Genomic DNA, 13,744 nt, shown 5'->3' with positions numbered 1-13,744 from the left:
ATGATTCTCTGAGTCTACACAGAAAGACAAGTGTGACAGCACAGTTTTATCTGAAAATAACTTTGTAGGCGCAAATTATTCAAAAGAACCCCTAACTTTACTTAAGGATGGATATGAAAATGACTCATTGCTACATCATCCTCCAAGGAATATCAATCTCTTATTCAAAGATGGATTCTGGATGCGACTTTATTGTTTGTGTGTGCCAGAAACAGCACGACTTAAAGTTCTAAAATTAATCAATGATTCTAAGCTGGCTGGACATTTAGGCATTAAAAAGACTCAAAAACTTCTTTCCCATTTCTTTTGGTGGCCAAGCTTTAAGAAGGATATGCAAAAATATGTTTCTTCATGTGTGATTTGTGCAAAAATATATTTCTTCATGTGCGAATTGTGCTAAAAAAAAACCCTAACTAAGCTCCACACTCTTTTCCTTTAGGTTTGCCATAGCCACTCTCACTCCCTTTTTATCTCGCCCTTGGGGATCAGTTTTAATAGATTTTGTGGTTGACCTACCTCCTTCCGAAAGAAATAAACACCATTCTGGTTGACGTAGATTGTTTTCACTAAGATGGCTCATTTTATTCAAATACAGGGAATACCCACTGCGGAACAAACTGCTGAACTAATGATTTGGGTAGTATTCAAATTACAGATAATGTGGTCTCTGATCAAGGGTATAGTTCAATTCCAAATTCGGGAAAAGTTTTTGCCCTGCTCTTGGGATATTCGCCTTCTGCTTTCAGCCCCAATAAAATGAACAAACTAAAAGAAGTAATCAAACTCTTGAACAATACCTTCCATGCTTCATTATTTATCTTCAGGATAACTGTTTGGATTACTTACCCACAGTTAAGTTTATATAATAACTTTGAGCATAATTCAACGTCACAAATTCCTTTCTAGGTGAATACAGGACTTCACCCAGTCTTTATTCCTGGTTTACCAATTTCTACCTCTCTACCCGCAGTGACTGACCACTTGACGACATTACAAAGGGTAGGGGTGTCACTTTTCAGCTTCACTTTACCAGTTCTAGGATAAGCAATATAATTATCTATTCACATTGCAATTAAATACTTCATCTCCTGTTTGACCACCTGTTGGACAATTCTGAAAATTTAACTGGGTGAGATCAAAGATTTATTCTTCAAAGGGCTGCTAAATAGCAAACGTTGGCATGATGACAAGGAAAATAGTGGATGATAATGTTTGTTAGTAAATCTTGAAAGTGAGGGGCAGCACCCAAAATTAAAGATGTTAAACCTAAAAACCCTGCCTCTAACATTGAGAAATTCTTGAAATCTCCCACCCCAAGACCTGGTAAAGCCCATGATGGGGCCCCTTCTCATTATAGAGGTGTGGCTATTGTTATTGGCCTTGAGGATAAGCTTACAGACTTGGAGGGAAAGGAGGAACATTATGCTACCATGTTAGACACTTAAGTTTATTTTAAATTATTATATTTTTGTTCTTCAATCCCTATATTGTCAGAAATCCTTAAAACAGTGCAGAAAATGGATCGATCTATACATCAGGGGTTATCTGGGGACCAAAAATTGCTTTGGATACATATTTTTATGTAAAAAGACGTCACTTACTAATGTACTTTAATTAAAAATTTGGTACTAAATGGTGCCGTCCAGCACTGCTCCTGACATTTGGTCAGTGACTTCAGGGGTTTCCTATAGCTGGAGTTCACGAGCAGAGCATCAGCTGATGCTCTGCTCGGGGACTCTAGTATTGCTGCCGATGTCACTGTCCATATATGGACAGTGACTTCAGGGGTTTCATATAGCTGGAGTTCCGGAGAAGAGCAGCAGCTGATGCTCTGCCCGGGGATTCCAGCACTGCTGCCAACATCACTGTCACTGTCCATATATGGGCAGTGACGTCGCCAGCTGTACTGGACTCCCCAATCAGAGCATCAGCTGATGCTCTGCCTGGGGTCTCCTGTACTGCTGCCGACATCACTGTCCGTTCGGGTCATGCTGGGAGCTGTAGTTTTATGCCGTACAAACCTATAAGGCAGGAGTTGCACTAAATTGAGCTGTATGTGTGCTGAGCTTTGTTCTGGAGCTGTATATATGTACTGAGCTTGGTTCTGGGGCTGTATATATGTACTGAGGTTGGTTCTGGAACCGTATATGTCAGAGCTTGGTTCTTTCTGATGCTGTAATTATGTATGATATATTTATAATAACAAAATTGCTGGGCAGATGGAATTGTTTTAGATTCATTGTATATTTAATGGGAACCTGTCAGGTAGTTTTAACCCCTTGAACCGCCACCGTACGGTAATATATGACCTGACAATATTTCCAAACATTCCGCTGTATGTTTTTTTCAGATGCAGCAAAATCTATAAAATCAACTTTTAAAACGGTGCACACTATATGTTAATTACTCATTAAAGGGTCATGGGGCAGTGCCACTATACTGAAGAGTCATATAGTCCTGCCTCCAAACCCACTTTTCCATGCTTGATTGACATCCCCCTGGCTGTTATACATCACTACCAGTCTCCTCCATCTTTCTCGGATGCGCCATTTTCTTTTACTACTTGGGCACACACCCTGGGCACGCCAGGGGAATGTCAATCAAAATCTAGGGGGCGCTATTTAAATTTTCGCCTTAGGCAATAAAAAAAGCTAGAATCGGCCCTGACGCCCCAATACTCTTCGATCTAGCAGACGTGTCGCACGCTAGACACTTCTGCTAGAGCAGAGCACACCTCTAACGCTGCCCGCCAGAGAGGAGCAGAAGAAGTCTGCGTTTTAGAAGAGAGGGTGAGCAAGCACCCCTCCTCAATAATGAATGGATACTGGAATGATAGGGGTTTGTATACAGGGATAATGGCTGGACTACCCATCATCCCTGCATATAACCCCCATCATCCCCATGTATGACCACCATCATTCCTGTATATACCAGCCAGGCTGGTATTTATATGGATGATGGGGGTTATATACAGGAATGATGGCTGGTATATACCGGGAGGATGGGGATTACATACAGGGATGATGGCTGGTATATATAGAGATGATGGGGTTGTATGCATGGATGTTGGAGGTTATATAAATGGATATTGGCTGGTCCAGACATTGGCTGGTCCAGATATTGGCTGGTATATACAGGGATGATGGGGTTTATATACAGGGATGATGGGGGTTATATACAGAGATAATTTAGTTATAAACAGGGATGATGGAGCTATGTACAAGGATGATGGGGTTATATACAGGGATGATGGCTGATATATAATTAGAATGCGTCTCTTCAGTTGCAAACATGCGTTAGGGGGGCCCACTGGTTTGGGGCCCACTCAGATATGTTTTTCCCCCCTGTGCTACACCCCTAGCTATGCCTCTGACAAGGATACTTTTCTGGCCAACTCCTACCGCCCTATATTTTTGCTCAAACCAGACATCAAACTGTAAGCTAAAACGTTGGCGGATCGTCTTAGCTCGTTTGTTTCTCCTGTGGTGCATCCAGTCCAGTAAGGCTTTGGACGAGCTATGCTGTTTCTGTAACTTCCATTCAGTTCTATGGGACTTACGGAAATAACGTAGCTTAGCGAGCTACATTGTTTACTTAACTCACAACCATATAACCTTTTTCATGGTCGGAATTCACCTAATTCAGCCGCAACACAGAGTGGCTGAACATGGTTTAGGGGGTCCCGTTCTTAATCTGCCATTTATTAGGGGCGTAGCTAGGGGGGGCAGGCGGGGCATGTGCCCCGGGCGCAAATTAGAGGGGGGCGCCACTGCCACCTCCTCCTGCACTATAATTGTACCTGTGTCTATAGGACACAGGTACAATTAGGAGCAATGAATAGCCGGGTACGTTCCGTTCCCAGCTATTCAGCTCTTTTGTACCATAGAAGCGCTATCGCGCTTCCGTCGATGAAAGGCGCTGAGTGACAGGGAAAGTCATCCTGCCCAGCCAATCAGCGCCTTTCATAGATGCTTTGTTCAACCCCCAGGAGACCTGCACAGAAGAGAGCAGGTCTCCATTGCTGCCGGCCGGCGTGGGAACGGGACTAAGGTGAGTTTGAATTGTTTATTTTATTGTAATAAAAAGTGTGTGGCTGTATCTACAATGGGGGCTTTATCTACAGGGGGGCTTTATCTACGGGTGGGGCTTTATCTACGTGGGGGCTTTATCTATGGAGGGGCTTTATCTACAGGAGAGGCTTTATCTATGGGGGGGCTTTATCTACAGGGGGGGCTTTATCTACGGAGGGGCTTTATCTACAGGGGGGCTTTATCTACAGGGGGGCTTTATCTACGGGGCGGCTTTATCTACAGGGGGTTTTATCTACGGGGGGCTTTATCTACAAGGGGGACTTTATCTACTGGGGGGCTTTATCTACAAGGGGGACTTTATCTACGCGGGGCTTTATCTACGGGGGCTTTATCTACGGGGGGCTTTATCTACGGGGGCTTTATCTACAGGGGGGCTTTATCTACAGGGGGGTTTTATCTACGGGGGACTTTATCTACGGGGGGCTTTATCTACAGGGGGGCTTTATCTACGTGGGGCTTTATCTACAGGGGGGCTTTATCTATGGGGGGCTTTATCTATGGGGGGGCTTTATCTACGTGGGGCTTTATCTACAGGGGGCTTTATCTATGGGGGGCTTTATCTACGGGGGGCTTTATCTACGGAGGGGCTTTATCTACTGGGGGGCTTTATCTACAGGAGGGGCTTTATCTACGGGGCGGCTTTATCTACAGGGGGGTTTTATCTACGGGGGGCTTTATCTGCAAGGGGGACTTTATCTACAGGGGGGCTTTATCTACGGGGGGCTTTATCTACAGGGGAGGGCTTTATCTATGGGGGGCTTTATCTATGGGGGCTTTATCTACAGGGGGGCTTTATCTACAGGGGGGCTATATACTGGGGTGGGCTATCTATGGAGCACCATATACAGGGGTGGACTATATCTACAGGGGAGCTATATACAGGGGTGGGCTATATCTACAGGGGCTATATACAGGGGTGGGCTATCTATGGAGCACTATATGCAGGGGTGGGCTATATCTACAGGGGGGCTATATACAGGGGTGGGCTATCTATGGAGCACTATATACAGGGGTGGGCTATATCTACAGGGGGCTATATACAGGGGTGGGCTATCTATGGAGAACTATATACAGGGGTTTGCTATCTATGGAGCACTATATACAGGGGTGGGCTATATCTACAGGGGGAGCTATATACAGGGGTGGACCATATGTGGAGCACTTTATACATGGGGTGGACTATATGTGGAGCACTATATACAGGGGTGGGCTATATATACCGGGTGGGCTATATCTACAGGGGTGGGCTATATCTACAGGGGGCTATATACAGGGGTGGGCTATCTGTGGAGCACTATAGGGGGAGCTATTTGTGGGACACTATATACAGGGGTGGGCTATATGGGGGCACTATCTACAGGGGGCATGGTGTGTGTGGGACATGGTGTATGGTGCTATTATAATTAGAGGTGCAGTGTATGGCGCTATTATATTTAGGGGTGTAGTGTGTGGTATAATGAGAACTTTATCTTTGTTTATAGGTGTAGAAATGTTGGAAAAGGGAGAAGCTGAAGACATCTGAGCAGCAAACTGCAGAAATGGGCTGTGACCGGGAGAAGTCATCATAGAGGTCTGGACCGGATGGAGAAAAAGAACTAGAATCTGAGACGTAACCGGTGAGTCACTTAATGTAAAGTTCATTCTGACTCTAATCAGCACTGTAGTCACTGTATGATCTGCAGTGAGATGATGGGTGGTATGATTATGATATGATTTATTTTTTGTGAAACAGCATCTCCCAGCATATCCTTATCATTGTTCGGGCCATGCTGGGAGCTGTAGTTTTACGCCGTACACATCTATACGGCAGGGGTTGCACTAAATTGAGCTGTATTTGTGCTGGTGCTGTATATATGTAATGAGCTTGGTTCTGGTGTTGTATATATGTACTGAGCTTGGTTCTGGTGTTGTGTCTTGAGAAAGACCCTCCACTTGTCACGGGTCGAAACGTTGCCATTTTTTACTGGATGTTTGACCAATAAAAGAACATATTGATTGAAATTTGGGAGACGTGTGCTGCTGTTCAACCATGCTTTTTCTGAGGATTACATTACGTCAGACTGGGTTTGTCTGATCCTACAGCGTGTCACCGCTCCTGATATCGGGATTTGTGCTGCTTCAAATACTTAATTTTTTTTATATCCTGTGGATATGTCATGAATGTCTCTCATGGGAAAATCCCTTTAAAGCTTCCATGGTTGGGAGCTTTTGTAGCTTGATGAAGAGAAGGCCTTTGATACTGTGGAAAGGGACCGCTTGTGGGAGGTCTTGGTTCATTTCGGATTTGGCGAGTGATTTTTTTTGGGTGGTTAAATTTGCTTTATAAGCAACGGAGGGCTGGGGTGCAAATAGGGAGCAGAACTTTGGTAGCATTTCATTTATTCTGCGGCACTAGATAGAGGTGCCCTGTGTCATCCCTGCTATTTTCTGTAATGCTGGAACCTCTGGTGATTACTATCGGTGGATAATATTGGTGACTCCAGTCACAGTACAGCGGCTGTGCTGCAGTACTACAGCTCTGCTCCTATTTAAGTGAAAAAGAGCAGAGATGCAATAATGCAGCACGGCCGCTATGCAGTGTACAGAGTTATCTGCTTCCGGCCACTGCATAACAACCGGTGTCCAGAGGTAGTTGGAATAGCTGAACGGTGTCAGGGTGTTGGACCCCCCACCGATCATTTACTGATGACCTATCCTGTGGACAAAACAAACTAAAAAAAAAAGTTGAACCCTTTTTCCCATTTTTCGCTTTTTCCTCCCCGCATTCCAAAAGCCATATGTTTTTCTGTCTATATAGCTGTATGAGTGCTTGTCTTTTGCAGGGTGAGTTTTAGTTTTATTGTACCATATAATGTACTGGGAAACTGGCCAAAAATTATTTGTAGGTTGGAATGGGACAAAAACTGTCATTCATCCATTGTTTATTGGGTTTTGGGTAAAAAAGGACATGTTAATTGAGTCTGCAAATCAATATAATTACACAATTACAGCAATACCAAATTTCTACGAGGAACAAAACGTATTGTTAAAAATAAAATTTGCATAACTTTTTTATTTTTCCATCGATGAGCTTGTTTTTTGTGGCGTGAGCTGTAGTTTTTGTTGGTACCATTTTTCATCAGTTTTATTCCATTTCTTGTGGGAGATTGGGTGACCATAAAACAGAGATTCTGGCATTTTAAACATTTTATTTTTACTGCGTTCACTGTGCGGGTTAAATACTGTTATATCGTAATAGTTTAGACATTTAAGGACGCGTGATGTTAATTTTTGTTTTTTACATAGCTTTTGGTGGAAAATGGGAAACAGTTGGCACAAAGATGGTATACCTAGGGGCCTTTATTAGGCCCCCAGGCTGCCATGACAACTATCAGCTCCCCACAATTCTGTTGTGGGGGCGATGGGCCGTTGGAGGGGCTGTCCCCTCTTTCTAACGGCAAAAATGCCGCAGTCGCTAATGACCATGGCATCTAAGGTATTAAACTAGCGGGATCCTGGGTGTTCAATTAATACCCAGGGAACTGAGTATTAATACAGAGGTACATTGGAAAAATATTTATAGGATCACTATGAGTGTTTCATACATTTTTCCACATTGAGCATCACAGTTAATGATAAATCATAGATTATATATGTTAAGGATCTGCCAGGCACAGCTTCTGTATCTACGCCCATAGGTAATCAGTCTGCACCTGCTTCTATGTCGGTGAGACTGACTCCATCTTCCACCACTCAGGATGGCAGGCTTAGGAGTGGGAGAGCCTATCACAGCCTGGCCAGACGGAGCTAGCTCCCACCCTCTGTCTATTTATACCTGCCTTTCCTGTTCCTCCTTGCTTGTGATTCTTCTCGTGTGGTTTCCTGGCCCTGCTGCAGCTTCTTGATCTATTTGACCCTGCTTCATATTTACCCTGGCTTACTGACTACTCTCCTGCTCTGCGTTTGGTACCTCGTACACTCCTGGTTTAACTCGGCTTGTTCACTACTCTCCTGCTCTGCGTTTTGTACTTCGTACACTCCTGGTTTGACTCGGCTCGTTCACCACTCTTGTTGCTCACGGTGTTGCCGTGGGCAACTGCCCCTTTTCCCTTGCTTCTGTGTACCCTTGTCTGTTTGTCTGTCGTGCACTTATTGAGCGTAGGGACCGTTGCCCAGTTGTACCCCGTCGCCTAGGGCGGGTCGTTGCAAGTAGGCAGGGACTGAGTGACGGGTAGATTAGGGCTCACTTGTCTGTTTCCTTACCTCCATCATTACAATATACTCCAGAGTTTCTGAATAAGTGCTACTCTTTGAGCACTGTTTTATTACTCAATGCAGGCCTTATTCACCTGTTATGGACTAAATAGTCTAAAATTGCAGATATTGAATGAAGTTATTTTCATGGAGTAGAAAGGTTTTTTGGTCTGGTGATTCCTGAAAATCCAGTACTGTGCATTCTGGAAAATTTGTATGCACTCAGTAACGGTTGTGAAGGATGGTTTATTTGCTTATATTCTCTGTATTAAATTACATTATGAATTATCAAGCAGGATGCCGAATTACTAAAATATGTATTCTCCATTTTGTAATGACCTTTCCTCTATATAATTCAAGAGGACTCTCAAAGAAATGTGTTAACTTTTAGTGTTCTTTGCATGGTGTGAAAGAGTTTAAAATAATGTTTAAATGATTTAATTTCGTGCAGCGGCCATCTTGTCCGGAATTCTCATCTTGGTCCTTTTGTAGTGAATTAGAAAGTCATTGTTCCTTTAAGACAAGTATATTAATGTTGATTTCGTATGTTATTAAAGTTAGTTATCTTTGACCTTGGTTCCCATACGAGGCTTGGAGAGAAGGGACAGGGAGTGAGCTGGGAGGAGGGCAAATATGAATGTGAGAATGCCTCCCCCATCTTACAGGAATATTCTTGCCAAGAGAGATAAGGCACCTGCAAACGTGATGTGTGAAGAATTATAATAATGTGTCTGGAATGTATCGTATGTCTGTAATTGGCTGAATAAGAAATATTGTCACATTGCCTCTGATTGGTTAACCTCAAGCCTACACCCCTTCTGAATGATATTATTGTAGCTGAGTTTGGCAATAAACCCCCAGAGGAGTATTTTGAGCATATCAGCAGCGTCTGTGTGTTTTCTTCTCCTCTCTCGATATATATCGGTATGAAATCTCCTAATTAGGATGCTGGATAAAGTTCCTGGTGTGAGTGTCTGTTGGAACACTCGTCCAAATTTCAGTCTAATATATTTTTAGCCGTTGACTTCCACAACACAGTCCTCCATTAAGACACCTCAATTTATTTCTGCGGTAATTATTTTTTTCTCAATTCATTACCATTGCATTACTGTTTTGCAGATCGTCCACCGTTGTTAAACAGGGTGTAGGGTCACACTGTATGAAAGATCATATTTCAGGTTTAATTTAAAAACGGAAAGATTCTGTTGTAAATGGAGATTCTCTCATATGGACCCGGGGAAAATAAAATCTTTGGCAGTCTAATTTGTTGTTTGTTCATTTTTTTCTTTCTCTTCTTATTTCCTTGCCGCTTAATAGAGATGGGATTGTTGGGGAGGTAAATTGTATATGTATTGTATGGTCATCATTTTCTTTTTGGTGCTACTACGTCAGCATATTCACCGGCAGCCGTGACCGCATGACTCTGAAGCCTTGCCGGCATCTTCTTACCCTGAGACGCCGACATTCACTGCTCTCTCCTCCGGCCGATGCCCATAAGGTGCGCGCGCTTGTCCCCGGTCTTAAAGGGCCGGCACGCGCATTAGGAAATTCATTCCAAACCAATCCCAGCATACATGGGACCTTCAATGGAATCCTGTCCACTTCCACGTTGCCTGAGCAATGTTGTGTCTTACTCAGTGTTTGTCTGCAAATTTTCCCTAGCTGTATCCCGTATCTGTATCCAGTGTCGAAGCCAAGTCAAGTGCAGCCGAGATGACTGCACTATCTGTGTCCAGTGTCTGTGTCAAGTTCAGTGTACGAGACAAATTCAGTTGTCAAGTCAAGTGTCCGAGATGACTTCAGTGTTCAAGTCCGGTTATCCAGCATAAGCCTGCTTCCGATATTCCGGCACAAGCCTGCTTCCGACTGTCTTGTTCAAGCCAGCTACCCAGGTACTCTCGAGGTTGCCTTTATTGTCTTCCTCCTCTCTGCAAAAGTTCTGGCATGGGTGAAGCCTATCTGGAAACATGAGGGACTAGAATCTTCCAACCTACAGCTAGTCTTGGAAACTTTTCGCACAGTGTTTGAAGAACAGGGCCAAACGTCTTCCTCAGATGCTTCTCTTCTAACTCTCCGTCAAAGGAAATTCATGAAGGATAGTACGCTATCCAGTTCTGTACTTTAGCAGCAGAGCTTACCTGGAATATAGAGGCCTTGGCGGCAACCTTCTGGCAAGGATTAGCTCCTCAAATAAAAGATGAGCTGGAGACTCGTGATCTCCCATCTACCTTGGATGCCCTAATTCTTCTGGCTACACGGATCGACATGAGGTTCCGAGAATGCGCCCAGGAAGTTCGTAGGCAAAAAAGTTCCTACAGACTGGCGCCTAAGTTCCAGAGACCTCTGCTACATCTTTCGGTTCTTGTCTCTGAGAGCCTATGCAGGTGGACAGACTCAGACTGTCTGACCAGAATTGGCAGCACAGACATTCAGCAGGATTATGTTTGTACTGTGGCCATAAGGGTAATTTTGTGTGTCAATGTCTCCAGAAGCCGGGAAACTCGAGCACCTAGGGTTGGTAGGAGAGACTACCCTAGGTGGATCGACGCCTGCTGCAAAATTCTCTTATTATCTCAATTTGTCGATTCCTGTGACAAATCTCCACTGGTGAAGAATCACACTCTGTTTCTGCTTTTCTGGATTCTGGAGCGGCTGGGAATTTCATCCATCAGGCCTTAGTAGACTGACTCCACTTGCCCACGACTCCGCTGGAGAAACTCTAGCAGTCGCTTCGGTGAATGGTCAACCTCTGCCAGACCCAATTTTTTCCATTACTGAACCTCTGAAGTTGCAAGTGGGAGTTCTTCACTCAGAACACATAGCTTTTTATGTTCTGCCAAAATATATTAACCCTATCCTGATGGGACTACCATGGCTTCATCAACACTCTCCTGCCCTCGACTCAAATTCTGGAGGAGTACTCCAGTGGGGATCCCGATGTCTTCACCGCTGCCTGCCCCAGGTTCATCCTGTTCAGTTCCCAATACCTCAGTAACTCACTGGTCTGCCTCCACACTATGCCTGTTTTGCAGATGTCTTCAGTAAGAAGGAGGCTGAGGTTCTTCCTCCCAATAGTCCATATGATTGTCCAATTGAATTGCTCTCTGAAGCTTTACCTCCTCATGGACGGGTTTATCCTCCCTCCTTGCCTGCGACCCAAGGTATGTCGGCATATGTCAAGGAGAACCTCGAGAGGGGATTTATCAGGAAGTCTATTTCTCCAGCCGGAGTTGGAGACTTCATCAGAGAAAAGAAAGATGAATCTCTCTGGCCATGTATTGACGACCATGGTTTAAACCAAATCACTGTCAACCCCTTGCTGCTAATTCCTGGGGCCAAGATATTCATAAAGCTGGATCTATGCAGGGCTTATAACTTGATTTGTATCCGCAAAGGTGATAAATGGAAAACCGCATTTAACACCCGAGACGGCAATTATGAATATCTTGTGATGCCCTTTGGATTGTGTAACGCTCCGGCTGTGTTCCAGGGATTCATAAACAACATCTTCCGGGATCTACTCTATGTCTGTGTGGTGGTATATCTGGATGACATCTTGATTTATTCACAAGATCTGATGACTCACCGGAGGCATGCTCACCAAGTCCTGTCACGATTAAGGGGGAATAGTCTCTACACTAAACTTGAAAAGTGCATATTCAAAAATAAATACTTGCACTTTCTGGGCTATATAATTTCAGATCGTGGACTACAGATGGGTCCGGAGAAAGTGAAGTCCGTCTTAGAGTGGCCACATCCTCTAGGTCTCCATGCCATACAGAGATTTCTTGGTTTCGCAAATTTCTACCGCCAGTTCTTCCCAAACTTCTCTTCACTTACCAATCCTATCTCTGCTCTTACCAAGAAGGGAGTGAATGCTAAGGTCTAGACCCCTGAGGCAGAGTCGGCATTCTCCAACCTCAAGAGAGCCTTCACTTCAGCTCCCGTTCTTTACCATCCTGATGTGTCTCAGCAATTCTTGTTGGAGGTTGACGCTTCTTCCATTGGCACTGGAGCACTTCCCTTTCAAAGAAACTCCAATGGTAAGTCTGTATCCTGTGGCATTCTCTCAAAACTCTTCTCTCCTGGAGAACGAAACGACTCCATTGGGGACCGTGAGTTACTGGCCATCAAATTAGCCTTAGAAGAGTGGAGGCATTTTCTAGAGGGGGCTGCTTATCCTATTATCATCTACACCAATCACAAGATCCTCACTTATTTACAGTCTGCACAACGACTGAACCCTCATAAAGCCAGATGGTCGCTGTTCTTTGCCAGATTCCAGTTCCTGCCTCATTTCCGTCCTGCTGATAAAAATATAAAAGCCGATGCACTGTCTAGGTCGTTTGAGACAGATGACTCAGAAGAAGATCCTCAACATATATTTGACCCTTCTAGGATTATTTCTGTTAACCCTATGCAGATTAAAGGCATTCCTCCTGGAAAAGTTTTTGTCTGTCCTACTGACAGGAAGAAAATTCTCCTCTGGTGTCATAATTCCAAGGTAGCAGGGCACTCTGGTATCCGTAAGACTCAGGACTTTATTTCCCATCATTACTGGTGGCCAACGCTGCCCAAAGATGTTGAGGACTAGGTCTCTTCATGTACCAACTGTGCCCAAAAGAAAACTACCCATTCCAAACCTGCGGGTCTACTCCAACCTCTGCCTGTTCCTGATGGTCCTTGGCAACATATTGCCATGGATTTTATCACAGATCTTCCTTCTTCTGCTAGTGGTATCACTGTCTGGGTCGTGGTGGATCATTTTTCTAAGATGGCACATTTTGTTTCTCTGTCTGGCCATCCCTCAGCTCCTCGTCTGGAAAATTTGTTTGTTCAACATATATTTAGTCTACATGGACTGCCCCTCCATATTGTGTCTGATTGGGGTGTACAATTCCCATCTAAGTTCTGGAGAGCTCTATGTAAACTTTTGGCTGTAAAATTGGACTTTTCTTCTGCATATCACCCACAATTCAACGGCCAAGTTGAAAGGATTAATCAGGTGCTAGAAAATGATCTTCATCATTTCATATCTGTTCAACACGACAATTGACTGCATCTTTTTCCATGGGCTGAATTCTCTTACAATATTCAGACGATTGAGTGTACTGCTTCTTCTCCATTTTTTATTGTTTGCAGCCAACAACCATGTGTTCCTCTATCTATACTGGCTACATCTCAAGTGCTTGCAGCAAACTCTTCTTTCAGAAGCTTTTTTTAGGTCTGGCAGCAAACCAAGTCCAAGATCCTGCAGGCAGTGAAACGCATGAGGAAATATGCAGATAGGAAGAGAAGACTTCCTCTTCAGTTTCTTCCCGGAGTCAAAGTCTCGCTGTCTTCAAAAAATATTTGTCTGAAAATTCCCTCCTACAAATTTGCTACCAGATTTCTCAGGCCCCTTTGAAGTTCTCCAACAA

This window comes from Rhinoderma darwinii, chromosome 2 (assembly GCF_050947455.1).
Source record: "Rhinoderma darwinii isolate aRhiDar2 chromosome 2, aRhiDar2.hap1, whole genome shotgun sequence".
NCBI lineage: Eukaryota > Metazoa > Chordata > Amphibia > Anura > Rhinodermatidae > Rhinoderma > Rhinoderma darwinii.
This window is presented reverse-complemented; position numbering follows the sequence as displayed.